The sequence below is a fragment of the Cnephaeus nilssonii genome, assembly GCF_951640355.1.
Source record: "Cnephaeus nilssonii genome assembly, chromosome: 6".
Lineage (NCBI taxonomy): Eukaryota > Metazoa > Chordata > Mammalia > Chiroptera > Vespertilionidae > Cnephaeus > Cnephaeus nilssonii.
The window spans coordinates 16817752-16841499 of NC_137077.1; positions in this window are offsets into that span (position 1 = coordinate 16817752).

Sequence of the window (23748 nt, forward strand, 5' to 3'; positions counted from 1 at the left end):
GAATGAATGCTAGATTTATAATGCAGGAACATCTCCTAAGGATTGCCTGAGTAGTCTATGGTTCCTTGAAAATATTGAGGGCTTGATCGATTAATCAGTTGGGAGCAAGAACACCAGCCTTGCAAAATAGACAACAATCCAAGAGAACATTCCCCAGCTCCCAAGGTAGCCTCTTTAACAATGGATGAACACAGACTTCTCTCTTTTCCCCATCTCTTCCTAATTAAAGCCTTTTGGGGGAAATAGTCTTAACAGAAGTTTTTACATCTTCAAAATAGACCAAAGGAAGTGCAGGAAAATATTTTCTTCATTTGCTTTTTCTGTTGGTAAGATGGGTTCTTTCATTAGCAGATTGAGTACAAACAGCCCCCACAGTCTGCTCCAGTAATTTCCAAGACACGATTTACATAAATTTAACTTTGTAATCTCCTGGTTATATTACTGCATTAAAATGACAGATAATGTGACACATGATGCAGTTTCTTGTGTTGAAATGGTAGCTGACTGTTACCAGCAGCTGCTCAATTGGAGGTGTCTCTCGCTTATCACTCTTTCCTTCCTCAGGATTTGGATATTCATGAAGTCTCTCAAATTCTGATTCTTTTTTTCTTACTAACCTTAATGTAAGCAGTTCAACTTAAGCAACATCTGCACACAACCAATGTGTGTGGGATTCTGTTAAACAGAGTTGATGAATGAGGTCCAGGATTCTGGGAAAGTAAGCAAGAGATTCTAGAAGCCATCTAGTTCAAAACTTCCTTCTGTTTTCACCACAATCTAAACTCTTATTCACTTAGATGTCTCACCCATCTATACTAATAAAAGGGTAATATGCTAATTAGACCAGGAGACCTTCTGGGAGACCGGCTGGGGAGGGAAGTTGGGGGCCATGAAGCTGGCAGGGGAGGGCAGTTGGGGGCTATGAGGCTGGCTGGGGAGGGAAGTTGGGGGCCATGAGGCTGGCCAGGGAGGGAAGTTGGGGGCCATGAAGCTGGCCAGGGAGGGAAATTGGGGGCCATGAGGCTGGCCAGGGAGGGCAGTTGGGGGCAATCAGGCCGGCAAGGGGGGGCAGTTGGGGGCGAACAGGCTGGCAGGGGGGGAAGTTGGGGGCTATCAGGCTGGCAGGCAGATGAGTGATCAGGCAGGCAGGGCAGGCAGAGACAGTTAGGGGTGATCAGGCAGGCAGGCAAGTGGTTAGGGGCAACCAGGCAGGCAGGCAGAGGAGTTAGGGGCAATCAGGCAAGCAGGTTAGTGGTTAGGGGCAATCAGGCAGGCTGGCAGAGGGGTTAGGGGCGATTAGGCAGGTAGGTGAGCAGTTAGGGGTGAATAGGCAGGTAGGCAGGAGAGCAGTTAGGGGCGATCAGGCAGGTAGGTGAGTGGTTAGGGGTGAATAGGCAGGTAGGCAGGAGAGCAGTTAGGGGCGATCAGGCAGGTAGGTGAGTGGTTAGGGGTGAATAGGCAGGTAGGCAGGAGAGAAGTTAGGGGTGGTCAGGCAGGCAGGTAGGCAGGCAGGTGAGAAGTTAGTGGCAATCAGGCAGGCAGGCAGGCGAGCAGTTAGGGGAGATCAGGCAGGCAGGCAAGTGGTTAGGGGTAAACAGGCAGGCAGGCAGGCGAGCAGTTAGGGGAGATCAGGCAGGCAGGCAGGCAGGCGAGCAGTTAGGGGCAATCAAGCAGGCAGGCTAGTGGTTAGGGGTGATCAGGCAGGCAAGCAGAGGCAGTTAGGGGTGATCAAGCAGGCAGATGAGCAGTCAGGGGTGATCAGGCAGGCAGGCAGGTGAGAAGTTAGGGGCAATCAGGCAGCAGGCAAAGTGGTTAGGGATGATCAGGCAGGCAGGCAGCCAGAGGCAGTTAGGGGTGATCAGGCAGGCAGGCAGTTGAGCAGTTTGAAGCTAGTGGTCCTGGATTGGGAGAGGGATGTCCCCCAAGGGGTCCCAGAGGGTGCAGGGCAGGCTAAGGGACTCCCCTCCCCCATGCACGAATTTGGTGCACTGGGCCTCTAGTAATAAATAAAAAATAACTCCATCTGGGTACCTTGCATAACAAATATTTGTTTGTGAATGAATGAATTTAACCTTTTTTAAACTTTACAGTTTTTATCCCTACCATCAATAACATATGAGGTTTTCAGATTTGTAATTAATGTCCCTTCTTACTTCTCCTTCCTTTCTCTCCCTTTCTTCTCTTCTCTTTTCTCTTCTCTCCCTCCCTCCTTTCTTTCCTCTTTTTCTCCCTCTTTTCTTTCCTCTCTCTCTCCCTCCTTTCAGACAGGGAGTCCCTACAGTGTATCAGTTACCAGGAATATACAGGATACAATACTCTCACTCTACTCTTCTTTTTCTTCTACTTGTTACATTTGAAATTACATATTTAATGTGTATTTGCTCTTCTGGACTATAAGCTCCATGAGGGCAGAGAAATGTTCTACTTTGTTTACTGCTGTATCTTCATGTCTAGGACAGCACTCTGTTCATAGTAGTTGCTCATTACATATTTATTGAATGAATAGGATCCTTCTATGATTGTGCACTCCCCTCCATTGTCCTATGTGTCTTGTGCCTTATTTAGCTCTTCTGCTTCCTACTCTGTCAATTATTCTCACAAGGTCACCACTGACTTTTATAGAGTGAATTTCAACTTTTTTAAAAAAATATTTACAAGACCACTCTATTGCAGTTGATCCTAATACAAGGGCCCCAAAATATGAGCTAGGGACTCTGCCAGATGTTGGAGAGGCAATAACCCTTCTTGATTTAGGGAGCAGGAACCTGTACATGATTGGGTGAATATTATACAAGTCAGGAAAAATGAAGAACCATATAAATGCTACAAAAGTTCTATAAAGGGAGTAATTGCTGCAAACTGAGGTAGTTGGGGAAACACTAAGAGGAAATTGAACTTGAATAAGATCTTTAGAAATGGATAGAGTTTATAAAAAAGCAGAGAAAACAGAAATAAGTGAGAAAAGGCTTCTGGAATCATTTTGAGTAGGACTTGGGGGATGTAACATGGGAGAGATGAATTCAGACCTTGAAGAGGTCATTTAAATGCAAGGATGACGATTAAATTTTAACCCGTGTCTCGTAAAGAATTATTGGAAGTGTTAGAAGTGAGGGCGGTGAAACACAATCCAGCTGTGTTTTTGATAGAACACAATGGTGGAGGTGGCTGCAAGTTTACCCACTGTTAGCATTCCTTGTACCCCTCAAGTCCCCGGATTTCAGATTTCTAATTTCATATTGTTTTTTTTTTCTCCCTTCAGCAAACAGCCTCAACTCTCAACCAAATAAACAAGCCCTCCCTTACTCCTCATCTTCATTTAGCTATTTCCACCCTTGGTCAAGTTTTTAAAAGAATAGCTCATGTTCTTTATGTCCATTATCTTCTCAATTAAATCCTTAACCCACCACAATTTACTAGTAGCTCCTGCCATAACCCCTGAAGTGTCTCTTGTCAGTGTCACTAAGGAGCTTCTAGCTGTTCATTTAAAGGGATAGTCTTAAGTCCTCGTGTTGCTTCTATTGCATGTAACACTTTTGTGCCCTCTTTCGTTCAAAAACCCTCTCTTGCTTTGGCTGTCAGGAGATGCCTCCCTTCTGGTTTTCATTATACATCTCTGAGCAACCTCAGTGTTCTTCTTCTTCCATATCTCTTTTAGGTGTTGATGTCTCCCAGGTTCTCTTCCTGGTTCTTTTTCCTTTTTAAAAAATAGGCTATGCAAGCATGGAGATGTCCAGTGGCAGTGGAGATGTCCGCCGGGGTTCTTTTCCCAGCCTTACAAAGGGTTCAGCATTCTGGAGAAAGGGAGTCCAAGGATGAAAGATAATTTTGAAAGGCATTGGGAGTCAGAGGAGCTTCAGCTAAAGGAGCTAGAAGACTCCTTCCTCGACTCAGGACCCTGCTTTTATTTAACACAATTTGTCCTAAGGCAAGGTGGAGATAATACACTTCAAAGGGTAGGGCATCAAAGGATATTGTCAGATTGGGGAATAGCCTACAGCTGTTCAGGTGTTTGGCCAACAGGAGGCAATAAAATGCCCTGAGCTGTCTGGCAGTTAACAATAACCCTATTCAGGTTTGGGGGAGATGATTATCCTATTCAGTTTTGGGGGAGATGCCTTCAGCCATCCCAGATGATTCAGCCCTGCTGACATACTGGAACTGGCTTTCAGCAGATGTCTATTGGCAGTTTGATACGGAGGTCTGTGCGTAAGATCAAGATTTGGGACCATGAGAATATAAGGGGGCAAGTGAAAACATAGGATTAGGGGAGAGAATGTAGAGCAAGAAGCAACCCAGGGAAACCATGTTTAAAGGGCAAGTGGAGGGATCAGGGCTGTGAAGGAGACTGAAGATGTAGAGGGAAAGCCAGGAGACACTGGTGAAGAGGAACTGAAGGAAGGAGAGTTTCCAAAGCAGAGAATGTTACAGATACTTGGAAAAGGCTCACCAGTGATGGCAATTTCCATGTGGTAGAGACAGAAACGAGGTGTTCAGGGGCTTGTGGGTGAATGGGGCTGGGGTAAGAAAGTAGAAACAGCTAGTGTGCCTGCCTTTTCTAGAAATGTGGCTGTGAAGAAAGGGGGGAATTGGGTGGTAGACAGAAAGATGCTGTGCTTAAGGTGGGAGAGAGTTGCTTTATCAAGTGTTTTCAGGCAAAGTGAAAGGTAAAAAGCTATTAATTTTATATCTCACCCAGTCCACAGCTAGTCAATAGAAACAGACAGGGAAGCACAGAGATCCATATATTAAGGGAAGCGGTGTATGTGAGATTCCAAATTTTCTTGTGTTGTGGGTTCATTTCTATTCCTTAGGTTTAATATATGTGTGGTGTTTCATTCCACTTCTTCACAGCAGTATATCATAATTTAATTTTTCCTTGATATAGGTATAAATGGAGATGCTAAGGCATATTTATGCATACAGGGTCATTTCTAGGTGCATGCACTAAATATTAATATTCTAATATCTTCCCAGTTCATGAGCTAAGCAAAAAATGCATTTTGTTATAGCAATGAATTTTTTTTTCCCCTCTCTGAAGCACCATAACCTCTTTTTTCTGAGTGGGCTCTCCATGCTCAGAGAAAGCATTATTATTATTATACTTTCCTGCAGAAGAAACATTATTTAAAAAACACAATTAGCACAGGAACTGAGCTATATTCTATTTCTGATCACTCAGAGACATGCTCTCCAAATCTGACAGATCCAGATGCAACAAATACTAATTGAATGAGTGGATTTAACTTGCTTTTGTCATTTTGCATTTCTCCTTCTCACAACAGCATTCTGGGTTTCCTCTGGGACATTATCCTTCTCGCCCTTAGTGTTTGTAGATCACTTGTGGCTTGACTTTATCTTTGGCACCAAAGCCAGGTTGATGGCCCAAACCAGGCAAATCAGAGTGCCGAATTACCTTGTCCATAATGACTGGTTTGGAGGTAGCCCCGTGACCCCATCCAGAACAAGGGCTTGGGTGGGATTATGGTGAAGTTTCTCTGTAACTATGATGATCTGAGCATGGACCTGTCAGCCGCCATTTGTTTTCTCCAGGGAAGAGCCCACCTGGGGATAAAGTTAGCCCAAACTAGAGCACAGCAAGAGATGCAGAGAGCTGGGCTCCCAGTGACATCGGTTGAGTTCCTGCCTCCAGACATATCAAAAGCACTAGCTCTGTGTTTCTTTTCCATTCATGCAAGTCAATAAGTAACCTTTGGAGTTGGATTTCTGTCCCCTGCAGATGCAAGAGCCCTGACAAAAATGCTCCCTTGGTGCCACATTCACACGGGTGACCTTCTGTAAGTCCAACCCCGCTGGGTAAGGATTATTAACTTCATTTTATAGATAAAGGTCACCAAACTGCCAAATGACAGTCAGGACTGGAAAGTTTTAGGTTTTGTGCTTGATCCACTATACCATAGCTCTTTCTCATGATGTCTCTCTTTTAAGGTCTTTTAGGAGGAAGATACAGTGAGTAACGCTATTGCCTTATTTCACCCCACTGAACTCACTATTAACATAATGGCGAGTACACTCTGATTTAACACTTCATTCTGTCCTTGGTTCTAAATTTAATTTATTTACACTTCCTATGTCCTTTATTTCTTCTTCTCCATATGTTAGTAACTTTTTTTTCTAAACCCCTATTAAAGTTTTTACAGGCTCATGAGACAATTATGAATAGGACATCCTATTTTCATTTAAAACATGTATTCCTCCACTGGCAGCTGCATATTGATTTGAATCTAACCTATCTTATTTTCAGGCAAAGGAGACGATGAATCTTAGTACCTAGCACATGATAGACAGTCAATAAACGTTTGTTGAATAGTTGCTTGAGCACCCATCGTATGCACCAAAACATTTTGCCTATTGCCTTCATGATGATTGTCTTGCCATTTTTTTTTTTTTAATTTTCCATTTTGCCTGAGACAGTTCTCTCCTCCACTTGGCCTGACAGTCATGCCTTCAGTTTTTCTTTTGGTTGTCAAACACTGGGAATGACCATGTGTACAAAAGTTCAGAGAACCTGTATTCAAGATTCCTATTCTGTTATTTAGTAGTTGTTTGACCTTAACCAAGTTATTCACTTTTTTGAGGCCTGTTTTCTTCAAATAGGTTGTTTTGAGGATTAAAAGAAATAATTCAAATATTAGCTATTATTGGCACATTGTACATACTAGTGGGAAGGCAAGGGTGAAAGGAAAGGATCTGCTTTCTCCCAGCAACAAATCCGGCTGAATCAGTACATCAGAACAGCTGAGAAGGCACAGGAAAACAAGGATCACAGGAAAGTTTTGGTTCAACCCTCTGGCACTTTCTCATCCCCTTCACCTTGGTTTATTTTTCCGCTAGAGCACTCAGCACCTTCTAACATACTTAGTTTGCATTTATATTATGTTAATGATCTGTTTTGCCCCATTTAAGCTCCAAGGGGGCAGGGATTGATTGAATGGGCACTAAAAGCCATTTGTCAAGGGAATGAAAACTTGGAGAAGTGTATGAAAAAAAAAATCAGGTATAGGAGACTGAAAAGCAGGGAGAGCAGCAAGAATCTAGGGCATGGGTGTTACAGAGAAGGGGAGGATAGGGCTATAGAAATAGAATATCTTTAAGAATACCCAGGGTCTGGAGTGGAGAACATCTTTACCATATTTATTTTCCAAATAATTACATATATTACGTAATATATGTATATAACAATCCTTATTATAAAAGCCACATTAAATAACCTTTACAACTCAACGCTCCTCACAAGTAACAAGCATTCCCAGCACAACAGGATAGCAATATGATCACCATCATATTCCAAAAGTTAGAACCCCTCAACGCTTGAGCCACTTCTGTTGAGCTCTGTACTTCCTTCCCATTGAGCACATCGTTGCCCTGTCATGTCATCTCAATGAGCCCTTTCCCCCTACTTTAAAACCATAAGGTCTAATGGGGTACAAGCTTAGCAGCTTAAGTCATTTTTTTGTTGGCAAGTAAACAAATACTTCAAGTTCATAACAGATGCACAAGTCCACTTTGGGAGAAATGCATTCTGGGCTCAGGCACATCCTGAGAGCTCTTCTAATCACATTTGTTCATCTGTTCATGTTGTGTGCACCTGTACAAATTTGGCATGGGCTTGAGTACAGTGTGGGAGAGTCCCAGGTTCAAAGCAAACTTCCAATTTTTGCTTAGTTCTCTGAGTGTTGCAGATTCTTTCTTTCCACGCCATAAAATGATAGGATTCTTAGCATATTGAGAACCTTCTGGAGCCCATTGGTGAAAGTATTAAATACAGACACAAAGAAATCAACCTGGATCAAAGAGCACAAATCTAATTTGCAAGTATTATAAGTAGGCAGCAAAAGATGGTTCAAGGTCTTCAGATTATTTTGTTAAAAACTGGCTATTTCTATAAAATATATGTTTAAAAAATACCCGATAGCCAAGTGTATGGAAGAAGGAAAGAAAATAGTAAAAGCCAAAGATTATTTCAAGGCTAAAGACTATTTCTTGACTTTTCAAAGCGTTTAGCAGAAGGTTACATAGCATAGAAAGTGTTGAAAGACTTGGGTTTTCAGTCTTGTTTTTCAGCATATACGTATGCTCTTCTTTTGTATGTGGGACAGTGAGGTGTATGCATTATGGACATAATCTAAGAGCTCAAAGATATGTATGATTGGACTTCAGTTTTGACCTTCACTATAAGAATAAGACGTGTGGGGGTCTCAGAGGAGTGCTCCCTTTCCTTCATGGAAAGACATGCAGGATTTTCCCTGAATAGCCATAAGAGTGTATCTGGCTTGCTCCTCTTCAGTGTTATAAAGATTGGACTCAGCAGGCCTGGGATGTTCAAACCCTGCATATTCCAAAGAAAGGTCTGCTCCTCGACTGGCTCCTGAGAGATAACCTCTGCGACCTTGCAGTATCCTATTTGACAACAGTGTTGTTGTTTACCTGTGGCCTTGAACCCCACCAGATGGTTTATACTAACAATGTGATTTATGGTTGGGGTCTTGGCCCTGTTCTAACAATTTGGCCTCTGGAGGTCCCGGAGGCTGAGAAATGAAGGTCAGCCACAAGGGTGCTGCATACCTACGTGACTGACCCCAATAAAATCCTGAACACTAAGGCTCAGTGAACTTCCCTGGTTGTCAATACTCTATAGGTGTTGTCACACATTTTTTTTTCCCGGGAGAATTAAATTCTGTCCATGTATCTCCACTGGAAGAGGACAACTGGAAGCTTGTGTCTGGTCTCTGCTGATTTTAGTTGTATCTTTTTACTGTAGTTAACCATAATAGTGAGTTACCATTATCGTAAACTTTTCAGAATCCTGCAGTGAATTAGTGAACCTAAGGGTGGGCTTGGGGACACTCGACAACCCCCTTCTTCCAGGGGAAGGCTCTGTCCTTGCACTAACCATTGCAGAGTGTCTTTTTAACAAGTCCTATAAACAGTTGGCACCCACATGCTCACTATTTGGCAACCACTCTTGGGCGGTTTTGTCCTGCTTGCAAGGCTCTTCTCATGCTAGTCCCTTCAAAAGGGAGAACAGCCCTGGCCGGTTTGGCTCAGTTGTTGGAGTGTTGGCCTGAGCACCAAAGGGTCATAGGTTTGGTTTCCAGTCAAGGGCATGTACCTGGGTTGCAGGTTTGGTCCCTGGTGCCTGCTGTAGACAACCAATCGATGTGTCTTGCTCACATCGATGTGTTTTTTTTTCTTCTCTCTCTCTCTCTCTCTCTCTCTCTCTCTCTCTCTCTCTCTCTCCTACCCCCTTCCTTCCACTATCTCTAAAAATCAATGAAAAAAATATCCTCTGGTGAGGATTAACAACAACAACAACAACAACAATGAAAAGGGAGAACAGAAGCCCAAAGTCCCCTTTATAGAGTATGGTCCCACAGTGATTGTAACTGAGCTATGGACCAACCAAGCCTTTCTGCAAGATGCTGAAAGATTGGGAGAGGATCACTGACTTTTATTCTTCTGTAGTCTCTCACTGTGATACTTCTCACAGCCTCATGAGGATGGCATCTTTCAAAAAGTCATTAATCTGCCACAAGAAGAGGAATGTATGTCTCTCTTTGTGACCTGTGCAACATGTTTCTCTAGGGAAGTGTCAATCATCATCAGACTCACCAAAAGCACCTTCAAAACAAATGTCGATTTTCTTCTTTGTCTCCACACACTTGCATAAGATTTAGACTCCAAGATGCCAAGGAATTTAATATATCTGTCCTCTTTCTTTTGGAGAAGGAGGACAGTTATATTAAAAACAAATAGCAAAGCTGACAAAACTTCACAGGTGACACTAAGGCACAGTCAGCATTGGGACCCAGACTGTCTAGTGTAGGTGGACGCCAACCCTAGTTCTGAAGTGTGGTGGGCTGGCAGGATATTGAGGCTGGAGGAGGGAGACAGAAACTTGGAGAAGAAAGGAACAGATCTAGGAGGTCCATTAAGGCCAAGATAATGAGTTTGATCTTCATACATAGGTTCAGGGGTCTTTCGATGGTCTCAGGAGTTCGTATTCTTTTTTTTAAAAAAATATATCTCATTGATTTTTTACAGAGAGGAAGGGGGAGGGATAGAGAGTTAGAAACATTGATGAGAGAGAAGCATTGATCAGCTGCCTCCTGCACACCCCCTACTGGGGATGTGCCCGCAACCAAGGTACATGCCTTTGACCGGAATCGAACCTGGGACCCTTCAGTCCACAGGCTGACGCTCTATCCACTGAGCCAAACCGGTTAGGTAGGAGTTTGTATTCTATTCAACTTTTCATTCCAATTGCAAATGCTTGCTGGTTATACAGCACATAATGGACCACCTCCCTCGCCAGTTCATCTGCATTGTTTTCTCTCTCTCATTGAACCCACCTCTCTCTGCTCCCTCAGACCCAGCTCAAATGCAGTGCCATCCAGGAATATGATTGGCCTGACTAGACTTGGTTATTCCAAAGACTCCTTAGTAACTCTGTGCTGTCTTCACTGGAAAGTTAACTGAAATTTTTGTAGTAGTGTTCCCAAAGGTGGTCTGTGGAGTCAGTTTTGGTATGATGACCTTCTACTCTTTCTATACTTTTGTCATGGAATTGCACATATGTATTTCTGGAAAAGTTTTGTAGTGCCCAAACCAATCAAATCACATCTACAAACTCAGTAACCTTTCTGAAATCATATGTAAAAGTTATTTGAGTCAAGACTTTCCTGATGAAATAATAATGCAAAAATAAGTTTTCATATAAATGCAAAACAGCTAAGGTTATTTTTAAAATTACATGAACTTAAAGGATTAAAGAAATTACAGCAGTAGCTTATCTGAACAGAGCTCATTGATATTAAAGAAATCCCAAATGGTTTATGAAACCTGTAGGTGAAATGCACGTCCCTATGGATACATAGATATTTTTTTTCCCTCGGTAGAATTTTGTAGGCATGACTGTTTTTGAAAAATGAGCAGGGGATATAGGCTGAGGGAAGAGGCAGAACCAAAGCCAAAGCAAAAATGAGGATTCAAAAGGTATCAGTGAATGAACAGTTGGTAACCCCCCATGTTGCTATATTTTCTTCTCTGCTTCATCCTCAGATTTTTACCCAGTTAAAAAGAGGAAGGCTGGGACTCCAGCAGTTTTAACTCCGTACCCATGGCTCTTTACAATTTACCACAACTGCCCTCAACAGTGTTCATTATTCTTTGAAAATTTTCTTCTTTACATGGCAGGCTACTAGATCTTTCCACCATTGCAGGTACCTCTAAACCAACATGAGAAAAACAGAACTCATCCTCTCTCTTTGCCTTCAAACTTGCTTCTCTTTTATGACCTGTTACTAGCATGGCCATGAACTCAGATCCTTAACATACGTACTTCAGTTCACATTTGACTCTTCTCTCTTCCCCACTCCTACAATCCTTTCACTCTTATAAATTCTGCTCTCACTATGCCTCTCAAGCTCACCCTTTCTTGTCTTCCCTGCTGCTGCCACCTTAGCTTAAGTCCTTTAATTTAGTTTAATTTAATTTTTTACTTGTTCAACTGCAGTAGCTCCTAACTGGTCTCCTGGCATCCAAGTATTCTTTTTCTTCCAATCTCTCTTTTACAATGTAGGAACTATACTACTGTTTCTCTTAGACTTGGAATACCCTTTCCCTGCCTGCACATTGTAAAATTCTACCCATCCTATGAAGACAACCTGATATATTCTTTCTTTTTTCTTCACTGTGGCAGAGTGATTGCACTAATGACCCTAATTAAATGGCCTTTCTGTATCCACTTCCTTCATTCGGTTACTTGATGGTTCCTTCCAAAATGGACACTGGGCTTGTTCATGTGTCTTGCTTTGGATAATGAGACAGTGATAAACTTGACTTAAGCAGATGTTTTAAAAAAGCACATGTAAATTTCTGCTTTTTTCCTCCTCTTCCCCTTGATCCTCTTCTTTTTCTCTGTGGACATGTTCATGGAATCCTATTGGAAAATGAAACACATGAAACAGAGCAATCAGTACATGTTGACCCAGCCAAGATTATCCTGGATTGGTCATCTAACTTCTGACTGAAGATGCATACTTGAACCAAACTAGATCAGCAGAATCATTCAACTGACCCTTAGACATATGAGAAATTATCAATGGTTAGTGTTTTTAATCTAAGTTTGGGGTACTTTGTTATGTAGCAGTAGCTAACTGATACATCTGTACCCTTCTTTCTGAAGTACTCCTTTAGCACTTTGTTCATACTGTTATAAAATTTATTATGGTCTGACTCTCCTGTAGAAATGAGTTCCTTTAAATCAGGGGCTGCATTTTTATATCTTCAGTATTTAAAACATAATCTATGCACACAGTAGGCACTCATTAAATGTTTACTTAATAAATTAAGCAATGTAAATGTATACCAACTCATCCTTTCCCTATCTATTACAAATTGATTGATTCAAAGTGTGTGTGTGTGTGTGTGTGTGTGTGTGTGTGTGTGTGTGTGTGTTTTGCCATTCAGTTTAGTAAGAACATCTGTTTTAGTCAGGTCTGTGCTTAATTGTGAAAGAAAAGGCTTACTCTATAAGTGTTTGAAAATTGTGTTTATTTTTAAAAATTACTTTCTTTTAAGCCTTATATTTGTTTTTTTAATTTTAATTTTTAATTATAGTTGACACACAATATTATATTAGTTTCAGGTGTACAACATAGTGATTAGACATTTACATACCTTATGAAGTGATCACCCTGGTAAGTCTACTACCCATCATAGTTAGTTATACACTGTACAGAGTTATTACAATATTATTGACTATATTTTCTATGATGTACTTTATTTTTTATTAAAATATATTTTTATTTAGTTCAGAGAGGAAGGGAGAGGGAGAGATTGAAACATCAATGATGAGAGAGAATCAATGACCAGCTGCCTCTTGCACACAATTGGGAATTGAACCATGACCTCCCAGTTCTTAGGTCGATGCTCAACCACTGAATCACACCAGCCAGGTGCTATGTTGTACTTTATATCCCTGTGACTATTTTTATAACTGGTAATTTGTGCTTCTTAATCCCTTTCATCTTTTTCACTATCCCCCGAATCCCCAATTCTTCTCCCATGTGGTGACCATCAATTTGTTTTATCTTTGATTTTGTTTCTGTTTTGTTCAGTTATTTTGTTTTTTAGATTCCACATACACATGTAATCATATGGTATGTGTCTTTCTCTGCCTTACTTATTTCAACTAGCATAATACCCTCTAGGTCCATCCATGTTGTCACAAATGGTAAGATTTCATTCATTTTTATGGTTGAATAATATTTCATTGCTTATATCTATGACTTCTACTTTGTCCATTCATCTATTGAATGGATACTTAGGTGTCCTCCATACCTTGACTATTATAAATAATGCTGCAGTGAACACAGAGGTGCATACCTTTTCAAATGAGTGTTTTGGATTTCTTCAAATAAATATCCAGATGTAGAATTACTGAGTCTTATGGTAGTTCTATTTTTAATTTTTTGAGGGACCTTCATACTATATTCCATAGTGGCTCTACCAATTCACATTCCCACCAAAAGTGCATGAGGGTTTTCTATTTTTAAAATTTTTGCTAACATTTGTTGTTTGTTGATTGATTGAGGATAAGCCATTCTGACAGGTGTGAGGTGATATCTCATTGTGGTTTGAATTTGCATTTCCCTAATGATTAGTAATGTTGACCATCTTTCCATATGTCTATTGGCCATCTGTATGTCCTCTTTGGAGAATTGTCTATTCAGGTCCCTCTCATATTTTTAAATCAGATTGTGTGTGTGTGTGTGTGTGTGTGTGTGTGTGTGTGTGTGTGTGTGTTTGGTGTTAAGGTGTATGAGTTAAGTTTGGTGAATATCTTCTCCCATGTGGTAGGTTGAATTTTTGTTTTGTTGATGGTTTCCTTCACTGTGCAAACACTGTTTAGATTGATGCAATCTGACTTGTTTGTTTTTTCTTTTATTTCCCTTGCCTGAGGAACAAAGCTAAAAAAATATCGATAAGAGCACTGTCAAAGAGTTAGTAAATTTTTTGTTTTCTACTCCTATGTTTTCTTCTAGGAGTTTTATGGTTTCTGGTCTTACATTTAAGTCTTGAACCCATTTTGAGTTTATTTCTTTTCTTTTTTATTGATTAAGGTATTACAAATTGTGGTTATGCCCCCATTGCGCCCTCCCCCACAATCCGGCCCTCACTCTCACCCTCTGATGTCTGCGTCCATTGGTTATGCTTTGAGTTTTTTTTTTTTTTTTTTTTTTTTTGTGTGTGTGTGTGTGTGGTGTAAGAAAGTGGCCTAGTTTCATTTTTTTTTGCACATATCTGTCCAGTTTCCTCAACACCATTTATTGAAGAAACTATCTTTACTCTATTGTATATTCTTGCCTCCTTTGTCATAGATTAATTGACCATATAAGCGTGGGTTCATTTATGGATCAAACTTTATATTTGGAGATTAAGTACTGTTTGTCCAAAAGAAGAAGCAGTCAATCATTCATGGCTCTAGTTCATGTCTTGGGACTTGCCAATGGGAAGATTTGTGTTGGGTCTTGGATTTGTAGAGGGTGACCTCTAGGGTGCAGAAAGTACAGGCATTTAGAGAAAAGGAGGAAGATGATAACATGTGAACGTGTTTTACAAAGTATTCCCTTTCCCTTCACTGTACACAATGGTAAATTTGTATGGCCTTTTAATTTAACCATCTTTTCCCGCTTGACAAACCTGAATCAGATTTCATAGAGAAAACTCAGTAGGCAACACTGGTTGTTTCCATGCAGAGAGGTAAAAATGACTACATAGTTTTGAATCTTTTGAGTGAGTTTTTGCATATATTTGATAGTATATCAATATCTTTTTTTAACATGCTGAATTTTTCTTTTTTAAAATTTCTTTGTTTAAAGTATTACATAAGTCTCCCTTTTCCCCCATTGAGCTCTCCCCAGCTGCTCCCACCCCCCACAACATGCCCTCACCTGCCTACTGTCTGTGTCCATTGGTTATGCTCATATGCATGCAAACAAGTCCTTTGGTTGATCTCTTACCCTCTCCCCCCACCTCTGCCTTTCCTCTTAGGTTGGATGGTCTATTTGATGCTTCTATGATTCTGGCTCTATTTTTGTTCATCAGTTTATGTTGTTCATTATATTTCACAAATGAGTGAGATCATGTGATATTTATCTTTCACTGACTGGCTTATTTTGCTTGGCATAATGCTCTCCAGGTCCATCAATGCTGTTGCAAATGGTAAGAGTTCCTTCTTTTTTACAGCAGCGTAGTATTCCATTGTGTAAATGTATCACATTTTTTTAATCCACTCATCTGCTGATGGGCACTTAGGCTGTTTCCAAATCTTAGCTATTGTAAATTGTGCTGCTATGAACATAGGAGAGCATACATATATCCTTTCTGATTGGTGTTTCTAGTTCTTGGGATATATTCCTAGAAGTGGGACTAGTGGGACAAATGGGAGCTCCACTTTTAATTTTTTGAGGAAACTCCATACTCTTCTCCACAGTGGTTACACCATTCTGCATTCCCACCAGCAGTGAAGGAGGGTTCCTTTTTCTCCACATCCTCACCAGCACTTGTCTTTGTTGATTTGTTGATGATAGCCTTTCTGATAGGTGTAAAATGTTACCTCATTGCCTTTTTGATTTTCATCTCTCAGATGATTAGTGACTTTGAGCATGTTTTCATATGTCTCTTGGTCTTCTGTATGCCCTTTATCAAAAAGTATCTACTTAGGTCCTGTGCCCATTTTTTGATTGGATTGTTTATTTTCCTTTTGTTAAGTTGTATGAGTTCCCTGCAAATTTTGGAGATTAAACCTTTATCAGAGACTAGAGGCCCGGTGCATGAAATTCATGCATGGGGGTGTGTGTCCCTCAGCCCAGCCTGCACCTTCTCTAATCTGGGACCCCTCGAGGGATGTCCACTGCCCGTTCAGGCCCAATCCCAGTAGGATCAGGCCTAAATGGGCAGTCGGACATCACTCTCACAATCCAGGACTGCTGACTCCCAACTACTCGCCTGCCTGCCTACCTGATTGCCCCTAACCGCTTCTGCCTGCCAGCCTGCTTACCCCCTAACCACTCCCCTGCCAGCCTGATTAATTCCTAACTGCTACCTTGCCAGCCTGTTTGCCCCTAACAGCCCTCCCCTGCAGGCCTGGTCACCCCTAACTGCCCTCCCTGGCAGGCCTGGTCCCCCCCAATGGCTCTCCCCTGCAGGCTTGGGTCCCCCCACAACTGCCCTTCCCTGCAGGCTCAGTCGCCCCCAACTTCCATTCTCTGCCAGCCTGGTCCCTCCCAACTGCCCTCCCCTGCTGGCCTGATTGCCCACAACTGCCCTACCTTGCAGGCCTGGTCCTTCCCAACTGCCCTCTCCTGCTGGCCATCTTGTGGTGGCCATCTTGTGTCCACATGGAGGCAGCCATCTTTGACCACATGGGGGCAGCCATCTTGTGTGTTGGAGTGATGGTCAGTTTGCATATTACTCTTTTATTAGATAGGATAACATGGCAAATATGTTCTCCCATGCAGTGGGCTTTCTTGTTGTTTTGTTAATGGTTCCTTTTGCTGTGCAGAAGCTTTTTATTTTGATCTGGTCCCATTTGTTTATTTTCTCCTTAATTCCCATTGCCCTAGGAGCTGTATTGGTAAAGATATTGCTATGACATATGTCTGATATTTTGCTGTCTATGGATTCTTCTAAGATTTTTATGTTTTCCCATTTTACATTTAAGTCCTTTATCCATTTAGAGTTTATTTTTATGTATAGTGTAAGTTGGTGATCTAGTTTCATGTTTTTGCATGCATCTGACCAATTTTCCCAACACCATTTATTGAAGAGACTGTCTTGACTCCATTGTATGCTCTTGCCTCCTTTGTCAAATATTAATTGAGCATAATGGCTTGGGTCAATTTCTGGGTTCTCTGTTCTGTCCCATTGGTCTATATGTCTGTTCTTGTGCCAGTACCAGGCAGTTTTGAGAACAGTGGTTTTGTAGCATAGCTTGATATCTGGTATTGTGATCTCTGCAACTTTGTTCTTCTTTCTTAAGATTGTTGCAGCTATTTTTTTTTTAATTCCAGGTGAATTTTTGAAGAGTTTGTACTAGGTCTGTGAAATATGCCATTGGCATTTTAATGGGAATTACATTGAATCTATAGATTGCTTTGGGTAGTATGGGAATTTTAATGATGTTGATTCTACCAATCCATGGACTTGGTATATTTTTCCTTTTATCTTATGTCTTCCTCTATCTCTTTTTTCAACATCCTGTAGTTTTCTGAGTACAGGTCTTTTACCTCCTTACTTAAGTTTATTCCTAGGTATCTTATTTTTTGTTGTTGCAATGAGATTGCCTTTTTATTTTCTCTTTCTGTGAGATCATTATCAGTGTATAAAAAAGCAATAGATTTCTGGGTGTTAATTTTGTATCTTGCTACATTGCTGAATTCATTTATTAAGTCCAGTAGTTTTTTTTTTTGATGGAGTCTTTAGGGTTTTCTATGTACAATATCATGTCATCTACAAGTAATGACACTTTTACTCTTTTTTCAATTTGGATGCCTTTTATTTCTTCTTCTTGTCTAATCACTATGGCTAGCATTTCCAGTACCATGTTGAAGAGGAGTGGTGAGAGTTGGCATCCTTATTTTGTTCCTGTTCTTAGGGAAAATGGTTTTAGTTTTTACCCATTAAGTATGATGGTGACTGTAGGTTTGTCATACAAGGTTTTTATTAGTTGAGGTATGATCCCTGTATTCCTACTTTGCTGAGAGTTTTTATCAGGTATGGGTGTTGGATTTTGTCAAATGCTTTTTGTACATCAATAGATATGATTATGTGATTTTTGTCTCTTAATTTGTTTATGTGATGTATAATGTTTATTGATTTGTGGATATTGTACCAGCCTTGCATCCCTGGAATAAATCACATTTGGTCATGGTGTATGATCTTTATAATGTAACTAGAGGCCTGGTGCACGAAATTCGTGCACGGAGGGGGGTTGTCCCTCAGTCCAGCCTGTACCCTCTCCAATCTGGGACCCCTCGAGGGATGTCCGACTGCCCGTTTTTGTGCTATTTAATTATATCATTTTGAGGCAAAGACCACGGGCAGTCGGACATCCCTCTCACAATCCAGGACTGCTGGCTCCCAACTGCTTGCCTGCCTGCCTTCCTGATTGCCCCTAACCGCTTCTGCCTGCCAGCCTGATCACCCCCTAACCACTCTGCTGCCAGCCTGTTTGCCCCCAACTTCCCTCCTCTGCCGGCCTGGTTATCCCTAACTTCCCTCTCCTGCAGGGTTGATCACCTCCAACTGCCTTCCCTTGCAGGCCTGGTCCTTCTTAACTGCCCTCCCTTGCAGGCTGGGTGCCTCCCAACTGCCCTCTCCTGCTGGCCATCTTGTGGTGGCCATCTTGTGTCCACATGGGGGCAGGATCTTTGACCACATGGGGGCATCTATATTGTGTGTTGCAGTGATGATCAATCTGCATATTACTCTTTTATTAGATAGGATGCTGGATCTGATTTGCTAGAATTTTGTTGAGGATTTTAGCATCTATATTCATGAGGGATATTGGCCTGTAATTCTCTTTATTTGTAATGTCTTTATCTGGTTTTGGGATTAGGGTAATGCTGGTTTCATAGAATGAGCTTGGAAGTGTGCTTTCCTATTGAATTTTTTGGAATAGACTGAGGAGGATAGATTTTATTTCTTCTTTGAATGTTTGGTAAAACTCCCCTGTGAAGCCATCCAGTCCAGGGCTTTTGTTTGCTGGAAATTTTTTGATTACTATTTTAATTTCATCAGTAGTTATCAGCCTATTCAGATTTTTTTATTCTTCCTGATTGAGTTTTGGAAGCTTGTGTTTTTCGAGGAATATGTCCGTTTCATCTAGGTTGTCCAGTTTGTTGGAGGAGAGTTGTTCACAGTATTTTTTTATAATCCTTGTATGTGTGTGGGTTCGGTTGTTACATCACCTCTTTCATTTTTGAATTTGTTTATTTGGGTCCTCTCTCTTTGTTTCTTGGTCAGCCTGGCTAGAGGTTCATCAATCTTGTTTATCCTTTCAAAGTATCAGCTCTTGGTTTTATTGATCTTTTGTACTTTTTTTTGGTCTCTATGTTTATTTTTGCTCTAATCTTTATTATTTCCTTCCTTCTGCTTACTCTGGGCTTTTCTTGTTGTTCTCTTTCTAATTCTTTAAGTTGCAGGGTTAGATAATTTATTACCATTTTTCTTGTTTTTTTTTTTTTTGTTTTTTTTTTTTTTGAGGTAGGCCTATGAACTTCCCTCTCAGGACTGCTTTCACTGTGTTCCATAAATTTTGGATTGTTGTATTTTCATTGTAATTTGTTTCCAGGATGCTTTTTATTTCTTCTTCGATCTCTTTGGTAACCCAATCATTGTTTAATAGCATGCTATTTATCCTCCAAGTATTTGATTTTTTTCATTGTTTTTATTGTATTTGATTTCTAATTTTATGCCATTGTGATCTGAGAGGATGCTTGATATGATTTCAATTTTCTTGAATTTGAAAAGACTTTGCCTGTGTTCTAATATGTGGTCTATCTTTGAAAATGTCCTGTGTGCACTTGGGAAGAATGTATATTCTGTAGCTTTGGTGTTAAATGTTCTGAATATGTCAATTACTTCCATCTGATCTAGTGAGTCATTTAGGATTGCTGTTTCTTTGCTGATTTTTTGCTTAGAGGATTTATTCAGTGGTGTCAATGGGGTATTAAAGTCCCCTACTATGATGTATTGCTGTCAATCTCTCCCTTGATATCTTCCAGAAGTTTTTTATGTATCTGGTGCTCCTGTATTGGGTGTATATATGTTTACCAGAGTTATATCCTTTTGTTGAATTGCTCCCTTTAGTATGATGATGTGGCCCTGCTTATCTCTTGTTATGGCCTTTACTTTGAGGTCTATTTTGTCAGATATAAATATTGCCTCCTCAACTTTTCTTCATATCCATTTGCCTGAAAAATTTTTCCACATCTCTTCACTATAGTCTGTGTGAGTACTTTGTTCTGAAGTGGGTCTCTTGTGGACAGCAAGTATATGGGTTATATTTTCTTATCCATTCAGCTACCCTATGTCTTTTGATTGGAGCAGTTAATCCATTTACATTTAAGGTTATTAGTGATAGGTACTTGTTTGTTGCCATTTTTATTCTTTATGTCTCTGTTCCTTCTTTCCTTTCTATTTCTTCTTTTTATAGCAGTCCCTTTAGCATTTCTTGTATTGCTGGCTTGGTGGTAATAAACTCCCTTAGCCCTTTTTTTCTCTGAAGCTCCTGATTTCACCTTCAATTTTGAATGATAGCCTTGCTGGGTATAGTATTCTTGGATTCAGTCCCTTGCTTTGCATGACTTTGTATATTTCATTCTATTCCCTCTTGCCTGATGTGTTTCTGTTGAGAAATCAGATGATAGTCTGATAGGAGATCCCTTGTAGGTAACTTTCTGTCTCTCTCAGCCTTTAAGATTCTTACTTTGTCATTGATGTTGCCAGTTTAATTATGATGTGTCTTGGTGTTGGTCTTTTGGGTTCATCTTGTTTGGGACTCTGTGAGCTTCTTGGACTTGTGTGGCTTTTTTCTTCGCAACATCAAGGAAGTATTCTGTCATTATTTCTTCAAACAGGTTTTCTATTCCTTCCTCTGCTTCCTCTGGCACCCCTTTTATGTGGATGTTGTTTTGTTTCATGTTGTCCCAAAGCTCTCTTAGGCTTTCCTCCTGCTTTTTAAGTTTTCTTTCCTGTTGCTGCTGTGCTTGGGTGGTTTTCCTACCTTGTCTTCTAACTCACTGTTGCAGTACTCAGCTTCTTCTAGTCTACTGTTGAAACTTTCCATCATGTTCTTTATTGCACTTATGTCATTCTTCATTTCCTCTTGATTCATACACATGTTGTTGAATTTGTCTTCCATCCTTTTCAGCGTTCTTATAATCATTGTTCTGAATTTTTTCTCTGACAAATAGCTTGCCTCCATTTTATTTATTTCATTTTCTGGTTTGAATGGGGGTTGTTTCTTTGTCTCCCCATTTTTGCTTTTCCTTTGTGATTGTTTTTATGTATTAGATCAAACTGCTATGTCACCCAGGTCTTTTGAGTTTGTCTTATATATAGCAGATGTTTTGTGGGACCCAGTGGTGCAATCTCTCTGGACTTCTGGACTGGGTAATCTAGGGATGCCCCCTACTTGGGATATTTGGGTTCTCTTGGTGTAGTTGGGTTTTGAGTGGTATTGTCCCATTCATGGATGGAGTCTTCTCTCAGGTGTCTGGTTATGTGGCTTGCTCTCTACTACATTGACTGAACAGCACAAAATACAACTCAACAAAACACGACAGAAAGGGAACAAAACACGAATGTACTCACAACACCGATAATCCCAAAATAGGTGACCACCAGAGGAAAGAGAATTAGGAGAGATAAAAGAGAGCAGAAATGATATCAAGAAAAGAAAAAAGGGTAAGAAAGAAAAGAAAAAGAAGAAAAAGAAAGAGAAAAATATATATGGAGAGAAAGAACCACAGAACAAAGAGATAAACCAAAAAAATGCAAACAAACACCCAGAAAAAGGGGGGGGGGTCAGAATCTATAGAGGCAGAGTTTATATACAGATGGTAAGATTAAGTAATTGAATGTATAGGAGGAGGGCCTTGGTTCAGTATAGAGGAAGTAGAAAGAGAATGAGTGGATAAAAAGAAAAGAAAGAAAAAGATAAAAATAAAAAAGAAATAAAAAATAACAAGGTAAAATAAAAATAAAAAATAAAAATAGAGTGGAGAAAAAATATTATGAAAAAAATAAAAAATAAAAGAATCTTTTTAAAAAATAAAAGATAAAGAAAGAAAATAAAGTGAAGTGTCATTCATTTCAGCTGAGTTTTAATGCCCCATGGGTGCTGGTTTAAGATCCCACTCTTCTGTTCTGTCTGCCACTTTTCAGTTTCCTCTTAGGTAGTCAGCACCGTTTTGAAGTTCCAAGCAATCCAGTGCTCCTCTGTTTGTGTCTATCTCCACAGCCTTGACCTCAAGCAGGTGCGACTAATCTGCCCACTTAGTCTGTGTGTCTGCTGTCAATCTTAATCTGTTAAGGGGCTGTTTCTTACAGGGATATAGGTAGGGAGGGTGCTGTATCGCTTTCTGGGACTTAACAGCTTGTTTTCAACCCAGTCCCTGAGGGCTCTTTGGGGCTATTCAGATTTTTTTGTGTCCTTTGCATGGCTCAGAGGGTAGTCTGGGTGTGGCTGTATTAGCTATCTTGAGGCTGCTGGGAGGGGCTGGCTCTTCAGGAGAAAAATGGCTGCTTAGGTTCAGAGGGTTAGGAATGTCCCAGTGCCAGATTCCTGGTCACCTTTCCCTGACCCACTCTCCTCCACAGCCTCTCCCCAGTCTCCACAAGTCTGCACCTCCACCTGCACCTCAGCCACTGATGACTGTATTTGAAAGGTCCTATAAACTGGGTTTAGTGAATAAAAGCAAAGACCAAACAGAAGCAAAACAACTGCATGACTGCTAGTTTCTCTTTTCTGGGCACCATGCATCTCAGGCAATTTTTCAGGCTGTCCCTCTGGGCTCAGCCTCTCACAGCTGTGGACTTAGATCTAGAATACCCTGCTGCTAGCAGCCCTGTGGACTTCCTTTTGACAGTTGGATGTTATGCCTGTCCCCAAGGGATGCAGACTTGGTGCTGTGAAGCTTCTGACACTCTTGGCTCAGTGGTCTTGCAACTCTCTCCAGCCCAGATCCTTGATCCAACCATTCTCCAGGCATCCTCTGCCCTTCCCAGCTGTGATTTGTCTCACCAGCTGAGTCTACTTTGCCAATTCCAGGAGGATGTTATTCGATTTAGATGCTCCTTCTATCTGCTCCAGGATAAGGCTCAAGACACATCTGCCTATTTGGCTGCCATTTTTTCTCCTCTCATCCATGAATTTTTCTTATTTAAAAGATAATTAAGCTGTAAAATAAGTTATACTTGTACCTTAAGTACCAGTTATTAATTTACAAATGTATTCTACAGTTATTTCCTAATCAGTGGCAACTATGCCACATATACAAAAATATACACATATTATATACTAGAGGCCCGGTGCATGAAATTCATGCATGGGGGGTGGGTCCCTCAGCCCGACCTGTACCCTCTCCAATCCAAGAGCCCTCAGGGCATGTCCTGCTGACGGTTTAGGCCTGCTCCCTGTGGTTCTCTGCTCTCTGAGGTGCTTGCCTGCTCCACACCATAGCGATGGGCAAGCAAGCCCTGCTGGGTGCTGCCTGCATCTGGGCTTGTCTGCTCCCGGGTCGCCACGGCAACAGCCAAGCAGGCCCTGCTGGGTGCTGCCTTCAGGCCCACTTGCCTGTTGTGGGTCGCCAGCAGCTACGGCCAAGCAGGCCCTGCTGTCTGCTGACAAGCTGCGCTGCTGGACCCTCCCCCAGGCCCACCCTGAGGTTGCCTGTCTAGCCCTGCCTGGCTCCCTGGGCCCCACAGCAGCTGCAGCTGCTGGGGTCTGGCCCTGCCTCCCTCTTTGGCCCTTGAAGCAGCCTTGGTGGCTGCTAACCAGGCCCTCCCCCAGTGCAGGTGCATGGAGGCAGGTCCCGCAAACGCTGATGGGGGTGGGTCCAGCGCTGCCGCCGCCGCTGCCCCCAGACCCATGAACGCTGATGGGCCCCTGGGCCGTCCCGACCCGTGAACGCTGATGGGGGCGGGTCTGGGCGCCAC